The following is a 14,018-nucleotide window of genomic DNA, read 5'->3' on the forward strand; positions in this document are numbered from 1 at the left end:
AAGAAAGGAAGAAAGGAAGAAAGAAAGAAAGGAAGAAAGAAAGAAAGAGGAGAAAGAGGGCCAGGGAGGAATGGACTGTTTGCTGTGAGGGGGGCGTCGTGCGCACTGGCAGATGTTAAGCAGCATCCCTACTCTCCACCCACAAAGGCCAGTAGCATCCCCCCATCTTAAGACAACCAAAAACACCTCTGGACATTGCCAAATGTCTGGGGAGCAAAGTCACTCCCAACTGTGAATCACTAGTGTAGATGGGAACCTCGGCGAGGCTTGTCAGGGAGGAACGTTGTCCTTCCTTTGAGGCTGCAGGTCTGTAGAACACAAACCCAGGGACATGTGTGGTCACTGTGGGAAATCTGCTGGAGAACTAGGCCAGCAGGAAGGAGGCCGTCGGATCTCAGTGGGGTGGGACAGGGAGACACAGTGGGTCCTCCAGCACGCCTGAAGCCCCTTGAGACTTTCTAGCTGGGGAGTTAATGCAGTCCCTCTCCCATGGAAGCTAATGGTCTAGGCTGTATTTCTGTCACTTGCAAAGTAGTTCTGGCTGTCTGGAGTTGGCTGGAATTCTGTTGTCATGTGTGCACGTGTGCACGCATGCACACACACACACACACACACACACAGAATCTACTTGTGTGTCTCTTCATTGTCAATGGAGTCCTTCAGTGCTCAAAGTCCTAGTAACTAAGTGCTTAGTTATGAGGTCCCTAATTAGGAGGTCCGATGCAGGGGTAGGGTAGCTGAAAATGTATACAGTGATTCACAATATAGTTTTAAACAAAAGTAACCTGCAGAGCAAACATCACCCAGTATTTTGATTCATTTTCTTCATGATGACCTAGGAGAAGGGAATTTCCAAAACTTTGGGAAAATGTGGACGTCTGCCTTGGAGAGGAGAGGCTGTAGGTCACTACGCTAACACAAGAGCCAGAGAAAACTGGAAAGAAGTGTATTCAATTCAACACGGGGCGGTCACAGGTAACACAATGTCCGCTCTGCAACGTGGCAGATTCCTGTTACGGAATGAGGACCAATGTGTTCCCACACGCAGACAGTGAAGGGACTCAGGGATGCTTGCTCTGAGGCTGCGGTTTTGTTCCATGTGTCATTTCCTAGTCAACAGAGTCTCAGGGCCACCTGCAGTTTTCCTTCTCCACAAGGATGTGAGAAGACATTTGTTAACTAGAAGTAAAGCACTTTCCATTGTGCCGGCAACTCCTCCTCCCATATCATCTCCCCTCTGTGACTGCCGGGCCACAGGAAAACCTTTGCATGTGGCCACTTCCTGCTTCAGCAACCAACACAAATAAGTCCTCCCCCTTCCTCTGACCCATTTCAAAGTAGATTTCTACTACTCCCTATACACAAAACAAGAAATATCAAATATCTGGAGTTTTGACCTTGGCCAGAGGAACACCTGGTAGACAAGCAAGTCAGGGGCCATCAGAGAAGCTGGCTCAGAGTGAGGTGCACCCGCCCCCTACCCTTACCCCTGCAAGCTGCACACACGTTAGTACTCAACAAGCAAGCCCCAGGACACGCTGACCTGCAAGTGAGCTCAACGGTCAGCTGGGGAGCTCAGCCAGTTCATACGCAGGCTCCTGCTGGTTCTTCTAGTGTGCTGGGACACTCCCAGCTCTAGCTGTGCCCACTCCCTATCCCATATGCCTACTGGGTAAACGGTTTCCTAACTACTAAACCTGCCTGCGCCACACGGTCACATGCATCCTACTTCGAGGGAGTCAGCACACGATTCCAAAAGACTCAGCCAAGAGATGGCCACGGGACAGCATCCCAAATCCCTCAGGATTGGAGATTTCCCTTCCACTCCCCACCAACCTGGTCATGCTCCCTGACAAACACAAAGTGCAAGACAAGCAAGGAGGGGTGTGTTGCAGAGGGAGGGGCTCGGCAGGGCTAGGGAGACACAGGCGCTGGGTGTTACCTCCCACACCAGAACCAAGTCCTGCGGATGGATCCCTGGCCAAGCCCCACTGTGCGGGCCTAAGGAGCTCCCTGCCTCTGGACAGGCACCCTGGCTCCTCCAGGTTTTGCCAAGGTCATCCTGCCTCTTCAAGGACCAGACTCTGTTAAACACCTGAAGCAAACTTCAGTGCAAAGAGAACACAGGAAAGAAGAAGGTGTGAAGACCTTAACTAAGGTTCCCTAGGGCTCCCAGCCCTAAGGCCAAGGGAGGAATGACACATTAGGGAGAATCTGACAGTGGATAGCAGTGGCTCCTAACTGGTATGTGCTGCAGACTGAATGTGTGTCCCCCAACCCACAAAATCCATATGTTGAACTCCTGATCCTCATGGTGATGGTGTTAGGAGGTGGGGCCTTTGGGAAGTGATTACATCATGAGGGTGGAGCCTCACGAATGGGATTAGTGCCCTTATTAAAGGGACCCCAGAGAGCTCTGTTGCCCCTTCCACCATGCATGGATACAGCAAGAAGGCACTGTGTGAACCAGGAAGCCCTCACCAGACACTGAATCTGCCACGCCTCGATCTTGGATTTCCAGCCCCCAGAACTATGAGCAACAAATGTCCATTGTTTTTGTTTCCTTGTTTGTTTTTGAGATGGAGTTCTGTTCTTGTTGCCCAGGCTGGAGTGCAATGGCGTGATCTCAGCTCACCATAACCTCCGCCTCCCAGGTTCAAGCGATTCTCCTGTCTCAGCCTCCCAAGTAGCTGGGATTACAGACATGTGCCACCACACCCGGCTAATTTTGTATTTTTAGTAGAGACAGGGTTTCTCCATGTTGGTCAGGCTAGTCTTGAACTCCTGACCTCAGGTGATCAGCCCACCTTAGCTTCCCAAAGTGCTGGGATTACAGGCATGAGCCACCGTCAACTGGTCTATGGTCTTTTGTTACAGAAACCTGAACAGACTAAGACACAGTGACTGTGGTCCCCATCCCCTAGACACTTGGCAATGTCTAGAAACAGTTTTGGTTGTCCTCATCTGGAGACAGATGCCAAGATGTTGCTAAATATCCTACAATCCACAGAAAAGCCCCCACAGCAAAGAATCATCAAGCCCCAAATGTCAATAGTGTCATGTTGACAAACCACATCTACGGCACTAACCAGCTATTTCGGTTTCCCCTCTGTAAGTCTTTTCTGACAAAGGTCAGTGTTTTCCTCAGTTTCCCTCCCCTCCCCCTCTCCTGTGTGTGGTTCTGTGGGTTCAACCTTAAGCTTTCCTCTAACACACAACAGAACCTGACTTCTCTCGCCTTCTGCCTAAACTCAGAACTCATAGACACCTCTCGTGAGACCCACGCATTCAACACATGGTGTTAATGTCTGGCCTTTGCCAATAGGCTGGATAGTTATCTAAGAAACTAGGGGTTGTAATCCCAGCACTTTGGGAGGCCGAGATGGGCGGATCACCTGAGGTCAGGAGTTCGTGACCAGCCTGACCAACATGGAGAAACCCTGTCTCTATTAAAAATACAAAAATATTAGCCTGGCGTGGTGGCGCATGCCTGTAATCCCAGCTACTCGGGAGGCTGAGGCAGGAGAATCGCTTGAACCCAAGAGGTAGAGGCTGTGGTGAGCCAAGATCGCGCCATTGCACTCCAGCCTGGGCAACAAGAGCGAAACTCTGTCTCAAAAAAAAAAAAAGAAACCAGGGGTTCACTTGAGACCCTGTAACAGCTAAACCGATCAATTTTCTTAGCTACAACATGCTTTCTTCCAGGTTAATCTTTGGGTGAAGGACAAGAATTATCATGCTCTATGTTGGAAATTCATCAGGTTGCCACTTCCAATTCAGCTGACCCCACTTTCCAGACAGATGGCTGTGGCAGATCAGTGACTCTAGGCAGCAAGAAAATTCGGGCAATCATCCAGGAGCCAGCGCTCCCCCTGCTCCGTGTACATGGCAAAAAGAGATTCAAGCAGTTAAACTCATAGAACCAGAAAATAGAATGGAGGCTACCAGGGGCAGAGGGGAGCAGGGAATAGCAACAATACGTATTTCTGCCGGGTGCGGTGGCTCGTGCCTGTAATCCCAGCACACACACAAAAAGAAAGAAATGTATTTCTCACAGCCTGGAGCTGGGAAGTCCATGATATGGCAACATAATTAGGTTCTGGTGAGGGGTCTCTTCCTGGACTGCAGAAGGCCACCTTCTTACCGTGTGTGAGAGAGAGAGACTTGCAGAGCCCAAGACATGCCACTGTGAATCTGAAATAATCTCATGTTTTTTCTGAAACCATTAGCTAATGATTCTTAAAAAAAAATTATAATCAAAAAAACCTGGGCCAAAATGCTCTCCTAAAAGCATCAACTGAACCTGAAACCTGAATAATATTGCATTATATCTGAGCCCTTGGTTTTCTCATTCTGAAAGCATGCATGATGAATAATCTTTGTACCTACCCCTACTAGACTGTCGTAATGAGCACGTTCAGATCACTCTGCCGCAACCAGCAGGTGTGTGTTCTGTTTCCAATCTGAATCATATTTTCTTCTGGCTTAGAAATACCTTCGCTTGTGAGTCACCTTCAGCCAACTGCAATTTATCAACTTCCAGATTCACCATCCTTGTTTTCATATATTTAAAAAAATGCCTTGTACTAGGACTGGCTCCCAGTCTCTTGGCCCTAGAATCTCAATGTGTCCCTGCCACCCTAAGGGCTGAAAAGGAATCAAAGAGTGTACAGATCAACAGCAGCCCCCATCATGATTGGGCATCACTGGAACTCCACCTCCAAAGGATGGCTCTGGTCCTTGTCACCACAAATCTCTGGGGTCAGTTCTTAACCAACAAAGCAATCACACCTACTGCAAGGGCACTGGAAAAGTGGAGTCTCTGACCAGTGCTGCTATTAACAGCTAGCATGTGTAGACTGTGGCGACAGCTGCTCAGCCCTAGGGGCCAGGCGCGGTGGCTCATGCCTGTAATCTCAGCACTTTGTGAGGCTGAGGTAGGTAGATCACCTGAGGTCAGGAGTTTGAGACTAGCCTGGCTAACATGGTGAAACCCCGCCTCTACTAAAAACACAAAAGTTAGCCGGGTGTGGTGGCACATGCCTGTAGTCCCAGCTACTCAGGAGGCTGTGGCAGGAGAATCACTTGAACCTGGGAGGTGAAGGTTGCAGTGAGCCGAGATTGAGCCACTACAGTCCAGCCTGGGCGACAGAGAGAGAATCTGTTTAAAACACAAAAACAAAAAACAACCCCAGGAAGCATCACCTTCCCAACTTTAGATATGTGAAAACTGTGCTCAAAGGTTTTAAATTCAAAGTCAATCAACACAAAGGATTAGTGTCTGGTTTACTAACTCATAGATAGTGCTATGGTCCTTATGCTACACCCTGCTGAGGTGTCATTTGCCTGTTCAAAATAGAAATAACCGTTGCTTTGCCACTTGTAAAACTGTACGTATGGATGAAGAGACAGATAGACAGATATAGACATAGACAGGCAAGCTGGGCATAGTGGCTCACACCTGTGATCCCAGCACTTCGGGAGGCAAGGCTGGAGGATCACTTGAGCCCAGGAGTTCAAGACCAGCCTGGGCAACATAGCGAGACCCCATCTCTACAAAAAAAAATAACATTAACTGGGCATGGTAGCATGCACCTATAGTCCCAGCTACCCGGGAGGCTCAGATGGCACAGTTGGAGGTTGCAGTGAGTTAACATCATGCCACTGCTCTCCAGCCTGGGTGAGGTTTACTCTGACAGAGCAATACTCTGTCACTAAAGCAATAATAGTAATAAGAACAACAACAACTTCTTCCCTGGAACACATATGAGAAATGGATAAGAGAAAGTCTATCAGGCTGAGGTTCCCAAGCACCAGCCTATAATCAGAAACCTCCAGATGGCCCTTGATATGGTTTGGTTCTGTGTCCCTGCCCAGATCTCATCTTGAATCGTAATTCTCATAATCCCCATGTGTCAAGGGAGGGACCAGGTAGAAGGTGATTGGATAATGGGGGCATTCCCCCCCCATGCGGTTCTTGTGATAGTGAGTTCTCACAAGATCTGATGGTTTTATAAAGCAGTTTTCCCTGCTCTTGCCTACTCTCTCTCACCTGCCGCCATGTAAGATGTGCCTCTTCCTCTTCCACCATGATCATAAGTTTCCTGATGCCTTCCCAGCCATGTGAAACTGTGAGTCAATTAAGCCTCTTTATAAATTACCCAGTCTTAGGTAATTCTTTATAGCAGTGTGAAATTGGACTAATATAGCCCTTAAAGGGCAGGACTTGGGGCAGGGCCTGAGCCTCTGCATTTTGGACAAGCTCGCAGAGGAAGATGATGTTGTTGATGGGAAGAACACTCTTAGAGAAGCCCTGCCAGAAAGCATTTAGCCTGGCACCTGCTAGGCCCCTAGCTAGTATCCCACACAATGCAGCTCAACCACCCCGACCCGGAAGGACCCTATTCTCTCAGTGGAGGAAGGCCTCCTCCCTCCTCCTTGCTCCACCTCCCCACATAGCAGCACCATTTACTTTCCCAGAACTGCTTGGGTCTATTGGTCTCCCTGCTCCCCAAGGCAGAAGAGTGCATTCCATACTCCGTGGAGTTCCTTCTGCTTGAAAATCCCTCGGCCCCAGCCTCAACACAGACTACACCTTTTCCCTTCCTGTGACACCTTGACCACCAGAGCCTGACCAAAGGTTGACTTGCTCCCTTGCCCCAAACCAAAGAGAACCAATGTGACCCCCTCCAGCTCAGAAAACACACCCATTCATGAAACTCAGGCAGGTTCCGGGCCAGGGGGACTCAATGTTCACCGTGAACTTTGCAGACAATGCTTGGTGCCTGTCTGTTAACCTGCCAACAAGACTCAAGGCTAGCTGGGCGTGGTGGCTCATGCCTGTAATCCCAGCACTCTGGGAGGCTGAGATGGGAAGATCACTTGAACTTGGGTGGTTGAGGCTGCAGTGGGCCCAGATCACATCACTGCACTCCAGCCTTAGTGAGACAATAAGAAAAACAAAACAAAACAAAACAAAACAAAAAACAAAAAAGAAAAGAAAAAGAAAAATGTCAAGGCTAACATGTAAGACCATAACCCTCCATCCGGGCTACACTGGACTCTCCTGGTGTTCTTTAGAATCACCGATACCTGCCCCTGCCCTCAGTCTCCTGACTAACTGGCCTGGGGTGCAGCCTGGCCGTCAACAGCGCTTCGCGGCTCCCCCAGGTGATCTGAATGCACAGCCAAGGTTTCACCATTGCACTGGAGGAATGGCGTCATCCCCCTTCTTTTATTTAACTGAACACACAGTAACATTTCCAGGGGTCTGTTTTCACCCTGGTCTTAAAAGCCGACCAGAGGCCCAAAGACTCAACATTCTCTACCACTGTCCACCTTTCAAAAGCATTTGAGCCTCGGTGCATTTTCCCAAATCTTGTTCATTCTTTGAAAGATAAGAATGTACATAGTAATATTTTCTTTTGCTGTTTTTATTTTTCTTTTTTATTTAGACAGGGTATCTCTCTGTCGCCCTGGACGGAGTGCAGAGGCACAATCATGGCTCACTGCAGCCTTGACTTCCCCAGGCTCAAGAGATCCTCCCACCTCAGCTTCCCGAGTACCTAGGACTACAGGCGTGCACCACCACACCCAACTACATCTTCTGTATTTTTTGTAGAGATAGGGTCTCGCCATATTGCCCAGACTGCTCTTGAACCCCTGAGGTCAAGCAATCCTCTCACCTCAGCCTCCCAAAACGCTGGGATTACAGGCGTGAGCCACCACACCCAGCCTCTTTTGTTATTGTTTTTAAATGATGGATAAGAGCTGAAGATAAAGTTATTCTTAGAAATAGAGATTTAAAAAAAAAAAAAAAAAAAGGAAAATGATACCTGTCCAAAACAAACAAACAAAAAAAATGTTATTTAGAATACAATTTAGATGTCCCAATAAACTTCTAATATTCAGAAGTCTCCCACCTGCATCATCCGAGCCCAGCAGTGAGGCATGGAGGTGGGGTTATGCATGAACAGCACAACTTCGGATGACCACAGACTGGCTTGCAAATTCCAATGTGCAAAAACAAGGCAAGGGGAAGAAAGGTACCCGGTGAATTTGACAAAGGTCATGATGGCCTATCACAGTCACTGAGAACCAGAACTGGGCAGGGAGGTGAGACATTAGCCCCTGAAGAACCTGGCCCACCTCAGGCAAGCCATGGAGTTGCTACCATGAGAGGCACATGCACCCACCCTGGGTGGGGGCTATCACAGTTGCAGGAGGCTGAGGCCCAGGCAGGCTTGCTCCCAACTGTGGCCACAGGTGGAGTCACCCAGAGGGCTTCAGACACACCCAGAGGTTCCGCTGGAACACACACAGTTGTGTGTCGTGTTGAGTGTCCAGAAGCACAGCAGGCTACAGATCCACTGGCTTGCATTCCAATACCCAGGACACCCCTCTAGCTTTCCACCCTCATTCTTCCCAGGGAGCTCCAGAAACTGGCTAAGAAAGGGTCATACAGCCTCAAACAGGCAACTCAAATGTGCAGCCAGGGTCCACAAGGCTGTGGGAGGGAAGCAGCTACTATCTTCCTCACTGAAACACAAACACACACCCACATATGGAACCATAAATGCAGCTCGAGCACTCAGAGTCCAATTAACAACTCAATGTCAGGGAATGCCCATGTCCCAAGGGCGGTGCAGACTGTCCTTGACACTCAAGTTCCTGGAGAATGAGCTACAGACAAGGTTGCATCTTTATCAGTGTGGATGTAAACATGGGAAGAGGAGGGGAAGTTACAATGTCACTTTCTCTAAAATGCCAGTTCATTAATTTTGTCAGCCCCAACTGAATTTATAGGAACAAAATACCAAAACAGACTCCCACCACGTTGTGAGAACCCAAAAAGTCTTACAAGTTAAAATGTCACGCTGTCATGGGATTACCGGTTCAAATATTGCTTTCTTGACTAAGGACTAAGCAACACAGTAAACAGGGTCTCTACTATGGACACACAGTCCTGGGCCAATAACCCCAGTGCAGGAAGCTGGCTGGAAACACATTCTTCGTGATCCCTTTCATTTTTGTACAAGAACAGTCTATTATTTTTCCTTTAATATTGAGCTGCAAAGAGAATTTTTTAACCACTTAAGCTATTCCAAGCACATATTATTCCATAACCTTTGTGTTTTGATATTTAGGGAGATTTTTCCAAAGCTTCCAATGTAAGAAGAGTGACCTTTCATCCGGAGAAATATTTCCTGGCTTACTCCACTACATCTGAAAACAAGATAAGTAGAAGGGAAACTGCTTCTCTCTTTCATGAAAGCAAACCCAGCACCCCTGCCACCCCCTCCACAATCCTGAGACCATCTCAAGATGGGAGTCCCAAGTGTCCTGCAGTAGATGGCTGGGAACATTCCTCTCTCCCTACCCTTGTCAGGCACTCAACCATAAGTGAACATCCCGATGGGGAAAACAGCCGTGTGAAACTGCCCAGCCCAGCTAAGACCCTGCACAGTTCAAAAAGGCACAACGGTTGTGTGCTGGTTGTGTGTCGTGTCAGGCTCCCAGAAGCACAGCGGGCTACAGATCCACTGGCTTGCATTCCAATACCCAGAGCGCCCCTCCAGCTTTCCACCCTCATTATTCCCAGGGAGCTCCGGAAACCAGCTAAGAAAGCTTTATGCAATTGCTTTGGTCCAAATGACTTATTTCTTTGTGGGGAGGGGAGGAAGAGAGGGGCAAAATCTATGGAATGGGAGATTTCTAGGTTTATGCATTCCAACTTACATACTCTCTTCTCTTACTAGAAATCCATGACCTTTTATTTTACTTATTTATTTATTTTTGAGATGGAGTTTCAGCTCTTGTTTCCCAGGCTGGAGTGCAATGGTGCGATCTTGGCTCACTGCAACCTCCGCCTCCCAGGTTCAAAAGTTTCTCCTGCCTCAGCCTCCTGAGCAGCTGGGATCATAGGCAAGTGCCACCACGCCCAGGTTTTTTTTTGTTTTTTTTTTTTTAGTAGAGACTGGGTTTCTCCAAGTTGGCCAGGCTGATCTCGAACTCCCGACCTCAGCTGATCCACCTGCCTTGGCCTCCCAAAGTGCTAGGATTACAGGTGTGAGCCACAGCACCCGGCCGACCTTAATTATTAAGCTGTTGTTTAAATTAAAAAGATTTGAGGAAAAACCTGGAATGTAAAGGAGCCTCATTCACTTAATACCCAAATGTTATTTCTTGGGCTGCTGCAGTGGCTCACGTCTGTAATCCCAGCACTTTGGAAGGCCAAGGCAGGAGGATACTTTGAGCCCAGGAGACCAGCCTGGGCAATATGGCAAAACCTCATCTCTACCAAAAATTTTAAAATTAGCCGGGTGTGGTAGTACATGCCTATAGTCCCAGCTACTTAGCAAGCTGAGGTGGGAGGATCACTTGAGTTTGGGAGGTGGAGGTTGCAGTGAGCTGTGATTGCGCCACTGCATTCCAGCCTAGGCAAACGAGCAAGACCCTATCTCAAAAAAAAAAAGAAAAGAAAAGAAAAGAAAAAAATGTTGTTTCTCCATGTAAATCTGGAGCATAATTCCATGATTATTACCAAAAACAAAGCAAAACAAAAAACAAAAATGACTTTGTATAGATCCTGCCTCTTCCTAGGAGAATTAACTACTACCTGATTCTCTTTTCCTAGCACGCTATGCAATTTTACATGCAGTGAAGACATAACTACAAAAATAAGATCTTATTATTTATGGTGACAATTCAAATACAATCTTATGTTTAAGAATAACATGAAATTGGCAGAGACAAGAAGATCACTTGAGGCCAGGAGTTCCACACCAGCCTGGGCAACATAGCAAGACCTTGTCTCTACTAAAAATTAGAAAAACTAGCCAGGCGTGGTGGCACAAGCCTGTAGTCCCAGCTACTTGAGAGGCTGAGTCAGGAGGATAGCTTAAGCCTGGGAGTTTAAGGCTGCAGTGAGCAATGATCATGCCACTGCACTCCAGTCTGGGCAACAGAGAGAGATCCTGTCTCTAAAAATATAAAGAAGAAGAAGAATTCATACTCTCAAAATTGAGTTTTTCCAACAAATTGCTTCATTTCCTGCACAAGCAGTTAGGACAGGGCATTGAAGACCCCTGCTGCCAGTGTTTGCTGGGAGTCCTTAGAGAAGGGACAGAGCCCCAGGGAGGCCCACTCCTGCCCGGAGGCACTGAGCACACCTCCTCCTCCTCCTGGCCCTGAGCAAGCATGTTGAAGCAGCCCCAGCTGCACCTGGGCAGAGAGGAGCCGGTCTGCACCAGATTTGGCCATTCCCTCCACAGAGCTTTCTGAAGCTGCCACCTGCCTGGCACTGAGCACGGATCCAGGAGCCAGGACTCTGGGGACTGATCCCTGTTCAGCCCTGGCCTCCCCCAGGCAGATGGGATGGAGGGAGGGAGAGGCAAGTAGTCATGCACAGATGCACACATGTGTTCAGGCACCAGGATCCTCCATCCCTGCACCAGATGCGCATACTGTGCCTTGGTGGTACCACTCTCATCCCTTGACTTTTCTCTATCACTGTTGGTAGCACAAGGCTTCCTAACTCCTCCATGTAACTCCTGTACCCATTTGCCCTTCTACTACAAGTGGTCTCTGTCACCACACCCTGCTTAAAAGTCTTCCATGGCTCCCACTGCCCTGGAGCAAGGCCCTGGCTCCTGCCCACCTCACCCACTGCAGCCTCCTCCCCCCTTCCCCTAACCTGCAGGCTGCCACCAGCTCCCCAGCCCAGAGGGCCTTCCAGCTACATGCCCTGGAGGAACACCGTGTGAGTTTCTCCCTCAATCGGAGATCACTCACTCAGGAGTGAGGCTCCATAAACAACACACACTCTTTCCCAGGCCTGTCTGCCCCTGGGTCAGATCCAGGAAAAATCACAGCTTAGTGATGATCCCTATGACACGAATTCAGGTCCACTGAAGAACTGCCCCAGGATAGGCTCTAACAGGGGCCTTCAGGGTCAGCCTCCTCTCAGTGATGTCTCTACAATTCAAGAATAAGGCTGAACACACACCTTGACCCATTTCCTTTTTTTAAGTAACTGCTTTCTTGAGTATAACTTACATACAATAAAATTCACCTTTTTAAAGTATACAATCAAGGAGTTTTTGGTATATTCACAGAGTTGTGCAACCACCACTCTCTAAGTCCAGAACATTTTCATCACCCCAACAGAAACCCCATGCCCGCTGCCAGACCCTCCCCTCTGCACTCCGTCCCTGGTAACCACCATTCTGCTGTCTTTGTATATTCAAGCATTTGAAGCTTTTGCATATTCAAGATATTTGATACCAATGGATCATACAGTATTTCTCCACCCGTTTTCACTTCAAATACTAAATACAAGTCAGCAAATGTGGTAGCAAATGTGACGGGGTGCAATATTTATTACAACCAACAGGCTTTAAAATTTCAGAAATTCCTGGGTTTCAAAACACACATTACATGTAGGAGAAAAGAAATAAACCCACCTTCCCAGACCAGTTATCATGGGCAGAGTTCACAATAAGCTAACAAAAAGCCACACCCACTCCCACTTTCCACATTACCCCCTCCTTCTTGCAAAGCACCCCACGCAAGCCCAGGCTGTAGTCTGAAAAACTTCCCTGATGCCTCCCCCATGTCCTCTACTGGTTCAGAGAAGTGCTGCTTTAGAAACTGGTTCTGATTTCAGTGTGTATAAAACCATCTGAGCCAGTTGTTAAAATTCAGGTCCCTGGGTCCCAGCAACTGTGATTTGGAGGTTTTGCACATGCTAATTAGAATGCAAGTGGCAGACAGGCCACATCTCTGTAGAGCAGTTGTACAGAGAACTGCTCTGCTGTGTGGAGCCAGCATCAGCATCACCCAGATGATTCCTGACTAACTTCTGGTTTGGGGTTCAGTAGGTCTAGAGTGGGGTCCAAGAATTTTCAACCCTGCCAAGTTCCCAGGGGATACTGATGCTGCTGGTCTGGGAACCACACTTTGAAAACCACTGCTTACGAAGGGCAGCAAGCCCCAGCCAGTATACCAATTACTGCCCATTGCCTGCTTTTGTAAATAAAGATTTATTGGCACACAATCCTTTCATTTACACACTGTCTACAGCAGCGATCATGCTATACAGTACAGAGGAGTAATTTGGCCTACAGAGCCAAAAATATTTACTCTCTCGCCCTTTACAGAAGTCTGCGGGCCTCTAGTTTGCAGAGGATCATCTAAACATTAGAAATATCCTGACCATGTCTATTGTCAAATTGAGACTTCTGGTACTTCATACAGATTTCAGAGAATGGAGGACATGGAATTTTATTAAAACCTAAGGATTTTTTCAAAAGAAAAAGGAAGGCCGGGTACAGTGGCACACACAAGTAAATCCTAGCAATTTGGGAGACCAAGGCAGGAGGATCACTTGAGCCCAGGAGTTTGAGACCAGCCTGGGCAACATGGTGAGAACTCATCTCTAAAAAAAACTTTAGAATTAGCAGGGCACGGTGGTGCATCTGTAGTCCCAGCTACTTGGGAGGGCTGAGGTGGGATGATTGCTTAAGCCCAGGAATTCGAGACTGCAGTAAGCTATGATTGCACCACTGCACTCCAGCCTGGGTGACAGAGCAAGACTCTGTCTATTTTAAAAAGGGTAGGGGAGGAATGCAGGCTGCTTCTAGAAGCTGGAAGCTGGGTGTGGCTGGAGCAAAGAGGGTGGGAAAGGATGGAGGGAAGGCCACGTGTTGAAGACCCAGTTACAGAAGACTCTGTGGGCCATAGGATGGTGTCAGCTTCAGTCCATGTGTGATGAGACTCTACTGGATAACTCTTCATGTTTTCAAAAAAATACTGCAATAAAATAAATCTTGAAGCTTGAAAAACATAATCTGAAAAAGAAAAAAAAGTTAAAAAGGTGGAGGGAGCCAGGTGCGGTGGCTCATGCCTGTAAACCCAGCACTTCGGGAGGCCTAGGCAGGCAGATCATTTTAGGTCAGGAGTTCAAGACCAGCCTGGACAACATAGTGAAACTCCGTCTCTACTAAAAAAAAAAAAAA

The sequence above is a fragment of the Mandrillus leucophaeus genome, unplaced genomic scaffold (assembly GCF_000951045.1).
Source record: "Mandrillus leucophaeus isolate KB7577 unplaced genomic scaffold, Mleu.le_1.0 Scaffold777, whole genome shotgun sequence".
NCBI lineage: Eukaryota > Metazoa > Chordata > Mammalia > Primates > Cercopithecidae > Mandrillus > Mandrillus leucophaeus.